The following is a 19,639-nucleotide window of genomic DNA, read 5'->3' on the forward strand; positions in this document are numbered from 1 at the left end:
AAGTCTGCAAGTACGTTTTAAGCTGAGTTCCATGAACATTGTCCAAAATCATGTTTTAACCAAAATCCACAATGCGACCAGTTCAGCATATGAGAGGAGACACTGTTTGAGTGTAACAAACGTGAAACAATTCTTTTAGCATTTTCTTATGAAAACAGGGTCCAAAATCATGGGTTTTCGTTCAGCAGTGGAAGTAGGAGGCGCGCTCTACAATAGGCAAGGGTTTTCAAGTCTGCAAGTACGTTTTAAGCTGAGTTCCATGAACATTGTCCAAAATCATGTTTTAACCAAAATCCACAATGCGACCAGTTCAGCATATGAGAGGAGACACTGTTTGAGTGTAACAAACGTGAAACAATTCTTTTAGCATTTTCTTATGAAAACAGGGTCCAAAATCATGGGTTTTTGTTCAGCAGTGGAAGTAGGAGGCGCGCTCTACAATAGGCAAGGGTTTTCAAGTCTGCAAGTACGTTTTAAGCTGAGTTCCATGAACATTGTCCAAAATCATGTTTTAACCAAAATCCACAATGCGACCAGTTCAGCATATGAGAGGAGACACTGTTTGAGTGTAACAAACGTGAAACATTTCTTTTAGCCTTTTCGCATGAAAACAGGGTCCAAAATCATGGGTTTTCGTTCAGCACTGGAAGTAGGAGGCGCGCTCTACAATAGGCAAGGGTTTTCAAGTCTGCAAGTACGTTTTAAGCTGAGTTCCATGAACATTGTCCAAAATCATGTTTTAGGCCAAATCCACATTGCGACCAGATCAGCATATGAGAGGAGACACTGTTTGAGTGTAACAAACGTGAAACATTTCTTTTAGCCTTTTTGCATGAAAACAGGGTCCAAAATCATGGGTTTTCGTTCAGCAGTGGAAGTAGGAGGCGCGCTCTACAATAGGCAAGGGTTTTCAAGTCTGCAAGTACGTTTTAAGCTGAGTTCCATGAACATTGTCCAAAATCATGTTTTAGGCCAAATCCACATTGCGACCAGTTCAGCATATGACAGGAGACACTGTTTGAGTGTAACAAACGTGAAACAATTCTTTTAGCCTTTTCTTATGAAAACAGGGTCCAAAATCATGGCTTTTCGTTCAGCAGTGGAAGTAGGAGGCGCGCTCTACAATAGGCAAGGGTTTTCAAGTCTGCAAGTACGTTTTAAGCTGAGTTCCATGAACATTGTCCAAAATCATGTTTTAACCAAAATCCACAATGCGACCAGTTCAGCATATGAGAGGAGACACTGTTTGAGTGTAACAAACGTGAAACAATTCTTTTAGCCTTTTCTTATGAAAACAGGGTCCAAAATCATGGGTTTTCGTTCAGCAGTGGAAGTAGGAGGCGCGCTCTACAATAGGCAAGGGTTTTCAAGTCTGCAAGTACGTTTTAATCTGAGTTCCATGAACATTGTCCAAAATCATGTTTTAACCAAAATCCACAATGCGACCAGTTCAGCATATGAGAGGAGACACTGTTTGAGTGTAACAAACGTGAAACAATTCTTTTAGCCTTTTTGCATGAAAACAGGGTCCAAAATCATGGGTTTTCGTTCAGCAGTGGAAGTAGGAGGCGCGCTCTACAATAGGCAAGGGTTTTCAAGTCTGCAAGTACGTTTTAAGCTGAGTTCCATGAACATTGTCCAAAATCATGTTTTAACCAAAATCCACAATGCGACCAGTTCAGCATATGAGAGGAGACACTGTTTGAGTGTAACAAACGTGAAACATTTCTTTTAGCCTTTTCGCATGAAAACAGGGTCCAAAATCATGGGTTTTCGTTCAGCACTGGAAGTAGGAGGCGCGCTCTACAATAGGCAAGGGTTTTCAAGTCTGCAAGTACGTTTTAAGCTGAGTTCCATGAACATTGTCCAAAATCATGTTTTAGGCCAAATCCACATTGCGACCAGATCAGCATATGAGAGGAGACACTGTTTGAGTGTAACAAACGTGAAACATTTCTTTTAGCCTTTTTGCATGAAAGCAGGGTCCAAAATCATGGGTTTTCGTTCAGCAGTGGAAGTAGGAGGCGCGCTCTACAATAGGCAAGGGTTTTCAAGTCTGCAAGTACGTTTTAAGCTGAGTTCCATGAACATTGTCCAAAATCATGTTTTAGACCAAATCCACATTGCGACCAGTTCAGCATATGACAGGAGACACTGTTTGAGTGTAACAAACGTGAAACAATTCTTTTAGCCTTTTCTTATGAAAACAGGGTCCAAAATCATGGCTTTTCGTTCAGCAGTGGAAGTAGGAGGCGCGCTCTACAATAGGCAAGGGTTTTCAAGTCTGCAAGTACGTTTTAAGCTGAGTTCCATGAACATTGTCCAAAATCATGTTTTAACCAAAATCCACAATGCGACCAGTTCAGCATATGAGAGGAGACACTGTTTGAGTGTAACAAACGTGAAACAATTCTTTTAGCCTTTTCTTATGAAAACAGGGTCCAAAATCATGGGTTTTCGTTCAGCAGTGGAAGTAGGAGGCGCGCTCTACAATAGGCAAGGGTTTTCAAGTCTGCAAGTACGTTTTAAGCTGAGTTCCATGAACATTGTCCAAAATCATGTTTTAACCAAAATCCACAATGCGACCAGTTCAGCATATGAGAGGAGACACTGTTTGAGTGTAACAAACGTGAAACAATTCTTTTAGCATTTTCTTATGAAAACAGGGTCCAAAATCATGGGTTTTCGTTCAGCAGTGGAAGTAGGAGGCGCGCTCTACAATAGGCAAGGGTTTTCAAGTCTGCAAGTACGTTTTAAGCTGAGTTCCATGAACATTGTCCAAAATCATGTTTTAACCAAAATCCACAATGCGACCAGTTCAGCATATGAGAGGAGACACTGTTTGAGTGTAACAAACGTGAAACATTTCTTTTAGCCTTTTCGCATGAAAACAGGGTCCAAAATCATGGGTTTTCGTTCAGCAGTGGAAGTAGGAGGCGCGCTCTACAATAGGCAAGGGTTTTCAAGTCTGCAAGTACGTTTTAAGCTGAGTTCCATGAACATTGTCCAAAATCATGTTTTAGGCCAAATCCACATTGCGACCAGATCAGCATATGACAGGAGACACTGTTTGAGTGTAACAAACGTGAAACAATTCTTTTAGCCTTTTCGCATGAAAACAGGGTCCAAAATCATGGGTTTTCGTTCAGCAGTGGAAGTAGGAGGCGCGCTCTACAATAGGCAAGGGTTTTCAAGTCTGCAAGTACGTTTTAAGCTGAGTTCCATGAACATTGTCCAAAATCATGTTTTAGGCCAAATCCACATTGCGACCAGTTCAGCATATGACAGGAGACACTGTTTGAGTGTAACAAACGTGAAACAATTCTTTTAGCCTTTTCTTATGAAAACAGGGTCCAAAATCATGGCTTTTCGTTCAGCAGTGGAAGTAGGAGGCGCACTCTACAATAGGCAAGGGTTTTCAAGTCTGCAAGTACGTTTTAAGCTGAGTTCCATGAACATTGTCCAAAATCATGTTTTAACCAAAATCCACAATGCGACCAGTTCAGCATATGAGAGGAGACACTGTTTGAGTGTAACAAACGTGAAACAATTCTTTTAGCATTTTCTTATGAAAACAGGGTCCAAAATCATGGGTTTTCGTTCAGCAGTGGAAGTAGGAGGCGCGCTCTACAATAGGCAAGGGTTTTCAAGTCTGCAAGTACGTTTTAAGCTGAGTTCCATGAACATTGTCCAAAATCATGTTTTAACCAAAATCCACAATGCGACCAGATCAGCATATGACAGGAGACACTGTTTGAGTGTAACAAACGTGAAACAATTCTTTTAGCCTTTTCGCATGAAAACAGGGTCCAAAATCATGGGTTTTCGTTCAGCAGTGGAAGTAGGAGGCGCGCTCTACAATAGGCAAGGGTTTTCAAGTCTGCAAGTACGTTTTAAGCTGAGTTCCATGAACATTGTCCAAAATCATGTTTTAGGCCAAATCCACATTGCGACCAGATCAGCATATGACAGGAGACACTGTTTGAGTGTAACAAACGTGAAACAATTCTTTTAGCCTTTTCGCATGAAAACAGGGTCCAAAATCATGGCTTTTCGTTCAGCAGTGGAAGTAGGTGGCGCGCTCTACAATAGGCAAGGGTTTTCAAGTCTGCAAGTACGTTTTAAGCTGAGTTCCATGAACATTGTCCAAAATCATGTTTTAGGCCAAATCCACATTGCGACCAGTTCAGCATATGACAGGAGACACTGTTTGAGTGTAACAAACGTGAAACAATTCTTTTAGCCTTTTCTTATGAAAACAGGGTCCAAAATCATGGCTTTTCGTTCAGCAGTGGAAGTAGGAGGCGCGCTCTACAATAGGCAAGGGTTTTCAAGTCTGCAAGTACGTTTTAAGCTGAGTTCCATGAACATTGTCCAAAATCATGTTTTAACCAAAATCCACAATGCGACCAGTTCAGCATATGAGAGGAGACACTGTTTGAGTGTAACAAACGTGAAACAATTCTTTTAGCCTTTTCTTATGAAAACAGGGTCCAAAATCATGGGTTTTCGTTCAGCAGTGGAAGTAGGAGGCGCGCTCTACAATAGGCAAGGGTTTTCAAGTCTGCAAGTACGTTTTAAGCTGAGTTCCATGAACATTGTCCAAAATCATGTTTTAACCAAAATCCACAATGCGACCAGTTCAGCATATGAGAGGAGACACTGTTTGAGTGTAACAAACGTGAAACAATTCTTTTAGCCTTTTTGCATGAAAACAGGGTCCAAAATCATGGGTTTTCGTTCAGCAGTGGAAGTAGGAGGCGCGCTCTACAATAGGCAAGGGTTTTCAAGTCTGCAAGTACGTTTTAAGCTGAGTTCCATGAACATTGTCCAAAATCATGTTTTAGGCCAAATCCACATTGCGACCAGTTCAGCATATGACAGGAGACACTGTTTGAGTGTAACAAACGTGAAACAATTCTTTTAGCCTTTTCTTATGAAAACAGGGTCCAAAATCATGGCTTTTCGTTCAGCAGTGGAAGTAGGAGGCGCGCTCTACAATAGGCAAGGGTTTTCAAGTCTGCAAGTACGTTTTAAGCTGAGTTCCATGAACATTGTCCAAAATCATGTTTTAACCAAAATCCACAATGCGACCAGTTCAGCATATGAGAGGAGACACTGTTTGAGTGTAACAAACGTGAAACAATTATTTTAGCCTTTTCTTATGAAAACAGGGTCCAAAATCATGGGTTTTCGTTCAGCAGTGGAAGTAGGAGGCGCGCTCTACAATAGGCAAGGGTTTTCAAGTCTGCAAGTACGTTTTAAGCTGAGTTCCATGAACATTGTCCAAAATCATGTTTTAACCAAAATCCACAATGCGACCAGTTCAGCATATGAGAGGAGACACTGTTTGAGTGTAACAAACGTGAAACAATTCTTTTATCATTTTCTTATGAAAACAGGGTCCAAAATCATGGGTTTTCGTTCAGCAGTGGAAGTAGGAGGCGCGCTCTACAATAGGCAAGGGTTTTCAAGTCTGCAAGTACGTTTTAAGCTGAGTTCCATGAACATTGTCCAAAATCATGTTTTAACCAAAATCCACAATGCGACCAGTTCAGCATATGAGAGGAGACACTGTTTGAGTGTAACAAACGTGAAACATTTCTTTTAGCCTTTTCGCATGAAAACAGGGTCCAAAATCATGGGTTTTCGTTCAGCACTGGAAGTAGGAGGCGCGCTCTACAATAGGCAAGGGTTTTCAAGTCTGCAAGTACGTTTTAAGCTGAGTTCCATGAACATTGTCCAAAATCATGTTTTAGGCCAAATCCACATTGCGACCAGATCAGCATATGAGAGGAGACACTGTTTGAGTGTAACAAACGTGAAACATTTCTTTTAGCCTTTTTGCATGAAAACAGGGTCCAAAATCATGGGTTTTCGTTCAGCAGTGGAAGTAGGAGGCGCGCTCTACAATAGGCAAGGGTTTTCAAGTCTGCAAGTACGTTTTAAGCTGAGTTCCATGAACATTGTCCAAAATCATGTTTTAGGCCAAATCCACATTGCGACCAGTTCAGCATATGACAGGAGACACTGTTTGAGTGTAACAAACGTGAAACAATTCTTTTAGCCTTTTCTTATGAAAACAGGGTCCAAAATCATGGCTTTTCGTTCAGCAGTGGAAGTAGGAGGCGCGCTCTACAATAGGCAAGGGTTTTCAAGTCTGCAAGTACGTTTTAAGCTGAGTTCCATGAACATTGTCCAAAATCATGTTTTAACCAAAATCCACAATGCGACCAGTTCAGCATATGAGAGGAGACACTGTTTGAGTGTAACAAACGTGAAACAATTCTTTTAGCCTTTTCTTATGAAAACAGGGTCCAAAATCATGGGTTTTCGTTCAGCAGTGGAAGTAGGAGGCGCGCTCTACAATAGGCAAGGGTTTTCAAGTCTGCAAGTACGTTTTAAGCTGAGTTCCATGAACATTGTCCAAAATCATGTTTTAACCAAAATCCACAATGCGACCAGTTCAGCATATGAGAGGAGACACTGTTTGAGTGTAACAAACGTGAAACAATTCTTTTAGCATTTTCTTATGAAAACAGGGTCCAAAATCATGGGTTTTCGTTCAGCAGTGGAAGTAGGAGGCGCGCTCTACAATAGGCAAGGGTTTTCAAGTCTGCAAGTACGTTTTAAGCTGAGTTCCATGAACATTGTCCAAAATCATGTTTTAACCAAAATCCACAATGCGACCAGTTCAGCATATGAGAGGAGACACTGTTTGAGTGTAACAAACGTGAAACATTTCTTTTAGCCTTTTCGCATGAAAACAGGGTCCAAAATCATGGGTTTTCGTTCAGCAGTGGAAGTAGGAGGCGCGCTCTACAATAGGCAAGGGTTTTCAAGTCTGCAAGTACGTTTTAAGCTGAGTTCCATGAACATTGTCCAAAATCATGTTTTAGGCCAAATCCACATTGCGACCAGATCAGCATATGACAGGAGACACTGTTTGAGTGTAACAAACGTGAAACAATTCTTTTAGCCTTTTCGCATGAAAACAGGGTCCAAAATCATGGGTTTTCGTTCAGCAGTGGAAGTAGGAGGCGCGCTCTACAATAGGCAAGGGTTTTCAAGTCTGCAAGTACGTTTTAAGCTGAGTTCCATGAACATTGTCCAAAATCATGTTTTAGGCCAAATCCACATTGCGACCAGTTCAGCATATGACAGGAGACACTGTTTGAGTGTAACAAACGTGAAACAATTCTTTTAGCCTTTTCTTATGAAAACAGGGTCCAAAATCATGGCTTTTCGTTCAGCAGTGGAAGTAGGAGGCGCGCTCTACAATAGGCAAGGGTTTTCAAGTCTGCAAGTACGTTTTAAGCTGAGTTCCATGAACATTGTCCAAAATCATGTTTTAACCAAAATCCACAATGCGACCAGTTCAGCATATGAGAGGAGACACTGTTTGAGTGTAACAAACGTGAAACAATTCTTTTAGCATTTTCTTATGAAAACAGGGTCCAAAATCATGGGTTTTCGTTCAGCAGTGGAAGTAGGAGGCGCGCTCTACAATAGGCAAGGGTTTTCAAGTCTGCAAGTACGTTTTAAGCTGAGTTCCATGAACATTGTCCAAAATCATGTTTTAACCAAAATCCACAATGCGACCAGATCAGCATATGACAGGAGACACTGTTTGAGTGTAACAAACGTGAAACAATTCTTTTAGCCTTTTCGCATGAAAACAGGGTCCAAAATCATGGGTTTTCGTTCAGCAGTGGAAGTAGGAGGCGCGCTCTACAATAGGCAAGGGTTTTCAAGTCTGCAAGTACGTTTTAAGCTGAGTTCCATGAACATTGTCCAAAATCATGTTTTAGGCCAAATCCACATTGCGACCAGATCAGCATATGACAGGAGACACTGTTTGAGTGTAACAAACGTGAAACAATTCTTTTAGCCTTTTCGCATGAAAACAGGGTCCAAAATCATGGCTTTTCGTTCAGCAGTGGAAGTAGGAGGCGCGCTCTACAATAGGCAAGGGTTTTCAAGTCTGCAAGTACGTTTTAAGCTGAGTTCCATGAACATTGTCCAAAATCATGTTTTAGGCCAAATCCACATTGCGACCAGTTCAGCATATGACAGGAGACACTGTTTGAGTGTAACAAACGTGAAACAATTCTTTTAGCCTTTTCTTATGAAAACAGGGTCCAAAATCATGGCTTTTCGTTCAGCAGTGGAAGTAGGAGGCGCGCTCTACAATAGGCAAGGGTTTTCAAGTCTGCAAGTACGTTTTAAGCTGAGTTCCATGAACATTGTCCAAAATCATGTTTTAACCAAAATCCACAATGCGACCAGTTCAGCATATGAGAGGAGACACTGTTTGAGTGTAACAAACGTGAAACAATTCTTTTAGCATTTTCTTATGAAAACAGGGTCCAAAATCATGGGTTTTCGTTCAGCAGTGGAAGTAGGAGGCGCGCTCTACAATAGGCAAGGGTTTTCAAGTCTGCAAGTACGTTTTAAGCTGAGTTCCATGAACATTGTCCAAAATCATGTTTTAACCAAAATCCACAATGCGACCAGATCAGCATATGACAGGAGACACTGTTTGAGTGTAACAAACGTGAAACAATTCTTTTAGCCTTTTCGCATGAAAACAGGGTCCAAAATCATGGGTTTTCGTTCAGCAGTGGAAGTAGGAGGCGCGCTCTACAATAGGCAAGGGTTTTCAAGTCTGCAAGTACGTTTTAAGCTGAGTTCCATGAACATTGTCCAAAATCATGTTTTAACCAAAATCCACAATGCGACCAGTTCAGCATATGAGAGGAGACACTGTTTGAGTGTAACAAACGTGAAACAATTCTTTTAGCATTTTCTTATGAAAACAGGGTCCAAAATCATGGGTTTTCGTTCAGCAGTGGAAGTAGGAGGCGCGCTCTACAATAGGCAAGGGTTTTCAAGTCTGCAAGTACGTTTTAAGCTGAGTTCCATGAACATTGTCCAAAATCATGTTTTAACCAAAATCCACAATGCGACCAGTTCAGCATATGAGAGGAGACACTGTTTGAGTGTAACAAACGTGAAACAATTCTTTTAGCATTTTCTTATGAAAACAGGGTCCAAAATCATGGGTTTTCGTTCAGCAGTGGAAGTAGGAGGCGCGCTCTACAATAGGCAAGGGTTTTCAAGTCTGCAAGTACGTTTTAAGCTGAGTTCCATGAACATTGTCCAAAATCATGTTTTAACCAAAATCCACAATGCGACCAGTTCAGCATATGAGAGGAGACACTGTTTGAGTGTAACAAACGTGAAACATTTCTTTTAGCCTTTTCGCATGAAAACAGGGTCCAAAATCATGGGTTTTCGTTCAGCACTGGAAGTAGGAGGCGCGCTGTACAATAGGCAAGGGTTTTCAAGTCTGCAAGTACGTTTTAAGCTGAGTTCCATGAACATTGTCCAAAATCATGTTTTAACCAAAATCCACAATGCGACCAGTTCAGCATATGAGAGGAGACACTGTTTGAGTGTAACAAACGTGAAACATTTATTTTAGCCATTTTGCATGAAAACAGGGTCCAAAATCATGGGTTTTCATTCAGCAGTGGAAGTAGGAGGCGCGCTCTACAATAGGCAAGGGTTTTCAAGTCTGCAAGTACGTTTTAAGCTGAGTTCCATGAACATTGTCCAAAATCATGTTTTAACCAAAATCCACAATGCGACCAGTTCAGCATATGAGAGGAGCCACTGTTTGAGTGTAACAAACGTGAAACATTTCTTTTAGCCTTTTAGCATGAAAACAGGGTCCAAAATCATGGGTTTTCGTTCAGCAGTGGAAGTAGGAGGCGCGCTCTACAATAGGCAAGGGTTTTCAAGTCTGCAAGTACGTTTTAAGCTGAGTTCCATGAACATTGTCCAAAATCATGTTTTAGGCCAAATCCACATTGCGACCAGATCAGCATATGACAGGAGACACTGTTTGAGTGTAACAAACGTGAAACAATTCTTTTAGCCTTTTCGCATGAAAACAGGGTCCAAAATCATGGGTTTTCGTTCAGCAGTGGAAGTAGGAGGCGCGCTCTACAATAGGCAAGGGTTTTCAAGTCTGCAAGTACGTTTTAAGCTGAGTTCCATGAACATTGTCCAAAATCATGTTTTAACCAAAATCCACAATGCGACCAGTTCAGCATATGAGAGGAGACACTGTTTGAGTGTAACAAACGTGAAACATTTCTTTTAGCCTTTTCGCATGAAAACAGGGTCCAAAATCATGGGTTTTCGTTCAGCAGTGGAAGTAGGAGGCGCGCTCTACAATAGGCAAGGGTTTTCAAGTCTGCAAGAACGTTTTAAGCTGAGTTCCATGAACATTGTCCAAAATCATGTTTTAACCAAAATCCACAATGCGACCAGTTCAGCATATGAGAGGAGCCACTGTTTGAGTGTAACAAACGTGAAACATTTCTTTTAGCCATTTTGCATGAAAACAGGGTCCAAAATCATGGGTTTTCGTTCAGCAGTGGAAGTAGGAGGCGCGCTCAACAATAGGCAAGGGTTTTCAAGTCTGCAAGTACGTTTTAAGCTGAGTTCCATGAACATTGTCCAAAATCATGTTTTAACCAAAATCCACAATGCGACCAGTTCAGCATATGAGAGGAGACACTGTTTGAGTGTAACAAACGTGAAACATTTCTTTTAGCCATTTTGCATGAAAACAGGGTCCAAAATCATGGGTTTTCATTCAGCAGTGGAAGTAGGAGGCGCGCTCTACAATAGGCAAGGGTTTTCAAGTCTGCAAGTACGTTTTAAGCTGAGTTCCATGAACATTGTCCAAAATCATGTTTTAACCAAAATCCACAATGCGACCAGTTCAGCATATGAGAGGAGCCACTGTTTGAGTGTAACAAACGTGAAACATTTCTTTTAGCCTTTTAGCATGAAAACAGGGTCCAAAATCATGGGTTTTCGTTCAGCAGTGGAAGTAGGAGGCGCGCTCTACAATAGGCAAGGGTTTTCAAGTCTGCAAGTACGTTTTAAGCTGAGTTCCATGAACATTGTCCAAAATCATGTTTTAGGCCAAATCCACATTGCGACCAGATCAGCATATGACAGGAGACACTGTTTGAGTGTAACAAACGTGAAACAATTCTTTTAGCCTTTTCGCATGAAAACAGGGTCCAAAATCATGGGTTTTCGTTCAGCAGTGGAAGTAGGAGGCGCGCTCTACAATAGGCAAGGGTTTTCAAGTCTGCAAGTACGTTTTAAGCTGAGTTCCATGAACATTGTCCAAAATCATGTTTTAACCAAAATCCACAATGCGACCAGTTCAGCATATGAGAGGAGCCACTGTTTGAGTGTAACAAACGTGAAACATTTCTTTTAGCCATTTTGCATGAAAACAGGGTCCAAAATCATGGGTTTTCGTTCAGCAGTGGAAGTAGGAGGCGCGCTCAACAATAGGCAAGGGTTTTCAAGTCTGCAAGTACGTTTTAAGCTGAGTTCCATGAACATTGTCCAAAATCATGTTTTAACCAAAATCCACAATGCGACCAGTTCAGCATATGAGAGGAGCCACTGTTTGAGTGTAACAAACGTGAAACATTTCTTTTAGCCTTTTTGCATGAAAACAGGGTCCAAAATCATGGGTTTTCGTTCAGCAGTGGAAGTAGGAGGCGCGCTCAACAATAGGCAAGGGTTTTCAAGTCTGCAAGTACGTTTTAAGCTGAGTTCCATGAACATTGTCCAAAATCATGTTTTAGGCCAAATCCACATTGCGACCAGTTCAGCATATGACAGGAGACACTGTTTGAGTGTAACAAACGTGAAACAATTATTTTAGCCTTTTCGCATGAAAACAGGGTCCAAAATCATGGGTTTTCGTTCAGCAGTGGAAGGAGGAGGCGCGCTCTACAATAGGCAAGGGTTTCCAAGTCTGCAAGTACGTTTTAAGCTGAGTTCCATGAACATTGTCCAAAATCATGTTTTAACCAAAATCCACAATGCGACCAGTTCAGCATATGAGAGGAGCCACTGTTTGAGTGTAACAAACGTGAAACATTTCTTTTAGCCTTTTTGCATGAAAACAGGGTCCAAAATCATGGGTTTTCGTTCAGCAGTGGAAGTAGGAGGCGCGCTCAACAATAGGCAAGGGTTTTCAAGTCTGCAAGTACGTTTTAAGCTGAGTTCCATGAACATTGTCCAAAATCATGTTTTAGGCCAAATCCACATTGCGACCAGTTCAGCATATGACAGGAGACACTGTTTGAGTGTAACAAACGTGAAACAATTATTTTAGCCTTTTCGCATGAAAACAGGGTCCAAAATCATGGGTTTTCGTTCAGCAGTGGAAGTAGGAGGCGCGCTCTACAATAGGCAAGGGTTTCCAAGTCTGCAAGTACGTTTTAAGCTGAGTTCCATGAACATTGTCCAAAATCATGTTTTAACCAAAATCCACAATGCGACCAGTTCAGCATATGACAGGAGACACTGTTTGAGTGTAACAAACGTGAAACATTTCTTTTAGCCATTTTGCATGAAAACAGGGTCCAAAATCATGGGTTTTCATTCAGCAGTGGAAGTAGGAGGCGCGCTCTACAATAGGCAAGGGTTTTCAAGTCTGCAAGTACGTTTTAAGCTGAGTTCCATGAACATTGTCCAAAATCATGTTTTAACCAAAATCCACAATGCGACCAGTTCAGCATATGAGAGGAGCCACTGTTTGAGTGTAACAAACGTGAAACATTTCTTTTAGCCTTTTAGCATGAAAACAGGGTCCAAAATCATGGGTTTTCGTTCAGCAGTGGAAGTAGGAGGCGCGCTCTACAATAGGCAAGGGTTTTCAAGTCTGCAAGTACGTTTTAAGCTGAGTTCCATGAACATTGTCCAAAATCATGTTTTAACCAAAATCCACAATGCGACCAGTTCAGCATATGAGAGGAGACACTGTTTGAGTGTAACAAACGTGAAACATTTCTTTTAGCCTTTTCGCATGAAAACAGGGTCCAAAATCATGGGTTTTCGTTCAGCAGTGGAAGTAGGAGGCGCGCTCTACAATAGGCAAGGGTTTTCAAGTCTGCAAGTACGTTTTAAGCTGAGTTCCATGAACATTGTCCAAAATCATGTTTTAACCAAAATCCACAATGCGACCAGTTCAGCATATGAGAAGAGACACTGTTTGAGTGTAACAAACGTGAAACATTTCTTTTAGCCATTTTGCATGAAAACAGGGTCCAAAATCATGGGTTTTCATTCAGCAGTGGAAGTAGGAGGCGCGCTCTACAATAGGCAAGGGTTTTCAAGTCTGCAAGTACGTTTTAAGCTGAGTTCCATGAACATTGTCCAAAATCATGTTTTAACCAAAATCCACAATGCGACCAGTTCAGCATATGAGAGGAGCCACTGTTTGAGTGTAACAAACGTGAAACATTTCTTTTAGCCTTTTTGCATGAAAACAGGGTCCAAAATCATGGGTTTTCGTTCAGCAGTGGAAGTAGGAGGCGCGCTCTACAATAGGCAAGGGTTTTCAAGTCTGCAAGTACGTTTTAAGCTGAGTTCCATGAACATTGTCCAAAATCATGTTTTAGGCCAAATCCACATTGCGACCAGATCAGCATATGACAGGAGACACTGTTTGAGTGTAACAAACGTGAAACAATTCTTTTAGCCTTTTCGCATGAAAACAGGGTCCAAAATCATGGGTTTTCGTTCAGCAGTGGAAGTAGGAGGCGCGCTCTACAATAGGCAAGGGTTTTCAAGTCTGCAAGTACGTTTTAAGCTGAGTTCCATGAACATTGTCCAAAATCATGTTTTAACCAAAATCCACAATGCGACCAGTTCAGCATATGAGAGGAGACACTGTTTGAGTGTAACAAACGTGAAACATTTCTTTTAGCCTTTTCGCATGAAAACAGGGTCCAAAATCATGGGTTTTCGTTCAGCAGTGGAAGTAGGAGGCGCGCTCTACAATAGGCAAGGGTTTTCAAGTCTGCAAGTACGTTTTAAGCTGAGTTCCATGAACATTGTCCAAAATCATGTTTTAACCAAAATCCACAATGCGACCAGTTCAGCATATGAGAAGAGACACTGTTTGAGTGTAACAAACGTGAAACATTTCTTTTAGCCATTTTGCATGAAAACAGGGTCCAAAATCATGGGTTTTCATTCAGCAGTGGAAGTAGGAGGCGCGCTCTACAATAGGCAAGGGTTTTCAAGTCTGCAAGTACGTTTTAAGCTGAGTTCCATGAACATTGTCCAAAATCATGTTTTAACCAAAATCCACAATGCGACCAGTTCAGCATATGAGATGAGCCACTGTTTGAGTGTAACAAACGTGAAACATTTCTTTTAGCCTTTTTGCATGAAAACAGGGTCCAAAATCATGGGTTTTCGTTCAGCAGTGGAAGTAGGAGGCGCGCTCTACAATAGGCAAGGGTTTTCAAGTCTGCAAGTACGTTTTAAGCTGAGTTCCATGAACATTGTCCAAAATCATGTTTTAGGCCAAATCCACATTGCGACCAGTTCAGCATATGACAGGAGACACTGTTTGAGTGTAACAAACGTGAAACAATTATTTTAGCCTTTTCGCATGAAAACAGGGTCCAAAATCATGGGTTTTCGTTCAGCAGTGGAAGTAGGAGGCGCGCTCTACAATAGGCAAGGGTTTTCAAGTCTGCAAGTACGTTTTAAGCTGAGTTCCATGAACATTGTCCAAAATCATGTTTTAACCAAAATCCACAATGCGACCAGTTCAGCATATGAGAGGAGCCACTGTTTGAGTGTAACAAACGTGAAACATTTCTTTTAGCCTTTTTGCATGAAAACAGGGTCCAAAATCATGGGTTTTTGTTCAGCAGTGGAAGTAGGAGGCGCGCTCTACAATAGGCAAGGGTTTTCAAGTCTGCAAGTACGTTTTAAGCTGAGTTCCATGAACATTGTCCAAAATCATGTTTTAGGCCAAATCCACATTGCGACCAGTTCAGCATATGACAGGAGACACTGTTTGAGTGTAACAAACGTGAAACAATTATTTTAGCCTTTTCGCATGAAAACAGGGTCCAAAATCATGGGTTTTCGTTCAGCAGTGGAAGTAGGAGGCGCGCTCTACAATAGGCAAGGGTTTCCAAGTCTGCAAGTACGTTTTAAGCTGAGTTCCATGAACATTGTCCAAAATCATGTTTTAACCAAAATCCACAATGCGACCAGTTCAGCATATGACAGGAGACACTGTTTGAGTGTAACAAACGTGAAACATTTCTTTTAGCCATTTTGCATGAAAACAGGGTCCAAAATCATGGGTTTTCATTCAGCAGTGGAAGTAGGAGGCGCGCTCTACAATAGGCAAGGGTTTTCAAGTCTGCAAGTACATTTTAAGCTGAGTTCCATGAACATTGTCCAAAATCATGTTTTAACCAAAATCCACAATGCGACCAGTTCAGCATATGAGAGGAGACACTGTTTGAGTGTAACAAACGTGAAACAATTCTTTTAGCCTTTTCTTATGAAAACAGGGTCCAAAATCATGGGTTTTCGTTCAGCAGTGGAAGTAGGAGGCGCGCTCTACAATAGGCAAGGGTTTTCAAGTCTGCAAGTACGTTTTAAGCTGAGTTCCATGAACATTGTCCAAAATCATGTTTTAACCAAAATCCACAATGCGACCAGTTCAGCATATGAGAGGAGACACTGTTTGAGTGTAACAAACGTGAAACATTTCTTTTAGCCTTTTCGCATGAAAACAGGGTCCAAAATCATGGGTTTTCGTTCAGCACTGGAAGTAGGAGGCGCCCTCTACAATAGGCAAGGGTTTTCAAGTCTGCAAGTACGTTTTAAGCTGAGTTCCATGAACATTGTCCAAAATCATGTTTTAGGCCAAATCCACATTGCGACCAGATCAGCATATGACAGGAGACACTGTTTGAGTGTAACAAACGTGAAACAATTCTTTTAGCCATTTTGCATGAAAACAGGGTCCAAAATCATGGGTTTTCATTCAGCAGTGGAAGTAGGAGGCGCGCTCTACAATAGGCAAGGGTTTTCAAGTCTGCAAGTACGTTTTAAGCTGAGTTCCATGAACATTGTCCAAAATCATGTTTTAACCAAAATCCACAATGCGACCAGTTCAGCATATGAGAGGAGCCACTGTTTGAGTGTAACAAACGTGAAACATTTCTTTTAGCCTTTTAGCATGAAAACAGGGTCCAAAATCATGGGTTTTCGTTCAGCAGTGGAAGTAGGAGGCGCGCTCTACAATAGGCAAGGGTTTTCAAGTCTGCAAGTACGTTTTAAGCTGAGTTCCATGAACATTGTCCAAAATCATGTTTTAGGCCAAATCCACATTGCGACCAGATCAGCATATGACAGGAGACACTGTTTGAGTGTAACAAACGTGAAACAATTCTTTTAGCCTTTTCGCATGAAAACAGGGTCCAAAATCATGGGTTTTCGTTCAGCAGTGGAAGTAGGAGGCGCGCTCTACAATAGGCAAGGGTTTTCAAGTCTGCAAGTACGTTTTAAGCTGAGTTCCATGAACATTGTCCAAAATCATGTTTTAACCAAAATCCACAATGCGACCAGTTCAGCATATGAGAGGAGACACTGTTTGAGTGTAACAAACGTGAAACATTTCTTTTAGCCTTTTCGCATGAAAACAGGGTCCAAAATCATGGGTTTTCGTTCAGCAGTGGAAGTAGGAGGCGCGCTCTACAATAGGCAACGGTTTTCAAGTCTGCAAGAACGTTTTAAGCTGAGTTCCATGAACATTGTCCAAAATCATGTTTTAACCAAAATCCACAATGCGACCAGTTCAGCATATGAGAGGAGCCACTGTTTGAGTGTAACAAACGTGAAACATTTCTTTTAGCCATTTTGCATGAAAACAGGGTCCAAAATCATGGGTTTTCGTTCAGCAGTGGAAGTAGGAGGCGCGCTCAACAATAGGCAAGGGTTTTCAAGTCTGCAAGTACGTTTTAAGCTGACTTCCATGAACATTGTCCAAAATCATGTTTTAACCAAAATCCACAATGCGACCAGTTCAGCATATGAGAGGAGCCACTGTTTGAGTGTAACAAACGTGAAACATTTCTTTTAGCCTTTTTGCATGAAAACAGGGTCCAAAATCATGGGTTTTCGTTCAGCAGTGGAAGTAGGAGGCGCGCTCTACAATAGGCAAGGGTTTTCAAGTCTGCAAGTACGTTTTAAGCTGAGTTCCATGAACATTGTCCAAAATCATGTTTTAACCAAAATCCACAATGCGACCAGTTCAGCATATGAGAGGAGACACTGTTTGAGTGTAACAAACGTGAAACATTTCTTTTAGCCTTTTCGCATGAAAACAGGGTCCAAAATCATGGGTTTTCGTTCAGCAGTGGAAGTAGGAGGCGCGCTCTACAATAGGCAAGGGTTTTCAAGTCTGCAAGTACGTTTTAAGCTGAGTTCCATGAACATTGTCCAAAATCATGTTTTAACCAAAATCCACAATGCGACCAGTTCAGCATATGAGAAGAGACACTGTTTGAGTGTAACAAACGTGAAACATTTCTTTTAGCCATTTTGCATGAAAACAGGGTCCAAAATCATGGGTTTTCATTCAGCAGTGGAAGTAGGAGGCGCGCTCTACAATAGGCAAGGGTTTTCAAGTCTGCAAGTACGTTTTAAGCTGAGTTCCATGAACATTGTCCAAAATCATGTTTTAACCAAAATCCACAATGCGACCAGTTCAGCATATGAGAGGAGCCACTGTTTGAGTGTAACAAACGTGAAACATTTCTTTTAGCCTTTTTGCATGAAAACAGGGTCCAAAATCATGGGTTTTCGTTCAGCAGTGGAAGTAGGAGGCGCGCTCTACAATAGGCAAGGGTTTTCAAGTCTGCAAGTACGTTTTAAGCTGAGTTCCATGAACATTGTCCAAAATCATGTTTTAGGCCAAATCCACATTGCGACCAGATCAGCATATGACAGGAGACACTGTTTGAGTGTAACAAACGTGAAACAATTCTTTTAGCCTTTTCGCATGAAAACAGGGTCCAAAATCATGGGTTTTCGTTCAGCAGTGGAAGTAGGAGGCGCGCTCTACAATAGGCAAGGGTTTTCAAGTCTGCAAGTACGTTTTAAGCTGAGTTCCATGAACATTGTCCAAAATCATGTTTTAACCAAAATCCACAATGCGACCAGTTCAGCATATGAGAGGAGACACTGTTTGAGTGTAACAAACGTGAAACATTTCTTTTAGCCTTTTCGCATGAAAACAGGGTCCAAAATCATGGGTTTTCGTTCAGCAGTGGAAGTAGGAGGCGCGCTCTACAATAGGCAAGGGTTTTCAAGTCTGCAAGTACGTTTTAAGCTGAGTTCCATGAACATTGTCCAAAATCATGTTTTAACCAAAATCCACAATGCGACCAGTTCAGCATATGAGAAGAGACACTGTTTGAGTGTAACAAACGTGAAACATTTCTTTTAGCCATTTTGCATGAAAACAGGGTCCAAAATCATGGGTTTTCATTCAGCAGTGGAAGTAGGAGGCGCGCTCTACAATAGGCAAGGGTTTTCAAGTCTGCAAGTACGTTTTAAGCTGAGTTCCATGAACATTGTCCAAAATCATGTTTTAACCAAAATCCACAATGCGACCAGTTCAGCATATGAGATGAGCCACTGTTTGAGTGTAACAAACGTGAAACATTTCTTTTAGCCTTTTTGCATGAAAACAGGGTCCAAAATCATGGGTTTTCGTTCAGCAGTGGAAGTAGGAGGCGCGCTCTACAATAGGCAAGGGTTTTCAAGTCTGCAAGTACGTTTTAAGCTGAGTTCCATGAACATTGTCCAAAATCATGTTTTAGGCCAAATCCACATTGCGACCAGTTCAGCATATGACAGGAGACACTGTTTGAGTGTAACAAACGTGAAACAATTATTTTAGCCTTTTCGCATGAAAACAGGGTCCAAAATCATGGGTTTTCGTTCAGCAGTGGAAGTAGGAGGCGCGCTCTACAATAGGCAAGGGTTTTCAAGTCTGCAAGTACGTTTTAAGCTGAGTTCCATGAACATTGTCCAAAATCATGTTTTAACCAAAATCCACAATGCGACCAGTTCAGCATATGAGAGGAGCCACTGTTTGAGTGTAACAAACGTGAAACATTTCTTTTAGCCTTTTTGCATGAAAACAGGGTCCAAAATCATGGGTTTTCGTTCAGCAGTGGAAGTAGGAGGCGCGCTCTACAATAGGCAAGGGTTTTCAAGTCTGCAAGTACGTTTTAAGCTGAGTTCCATGAACATTGTCCAAAATCATGTTTTAGGCCAAATCCACATTGCGACCAGTTCAGCATATGACAGGAGACACTGTTTGAGTGTAACAAACGTGAAACAATTATTTTAGCCTTTTCGCATGAAAACAGGGTCCAAAATCATGGGTTTTCGTTCAGCAGTGGAAGTAGGAGGCGCGCTCTACAATAGGCAAGGGTTTCCAAGTCTGCAAGTACGTTTTAAGCTGAGTTCCATGAACATTGTCCAAAATCATGTTTTAACCAAAATCCACAATGCGACCAGTTCAGCATATGACAGGAGACACTGTTTGAGTGTAACAAACGTGAAACATTTCTTTTAGCCATTTTGCATGAAAACAGGGTCCAAAATCATGGGTTTTCATTCAGCAGTGGAAGTAGGAGGCGCGCTCTACAATAGGCAAGGGTTTTCAAGTCTGCAAGTACATTTTAAGCTGAGTTCC

Source organism: Coregonus lavaretus (genome assembly GCF_964263955.1).
Source record: "Coregonus lavaretus genome assembly, chromosome: 32".
NCBI classification, from domain to species: Eukaryota; Metazoa; Chordata; class Actinopteri; order Salmoniformes; family Salmonidae; genus Coregonus; species Coregonus lavaretus.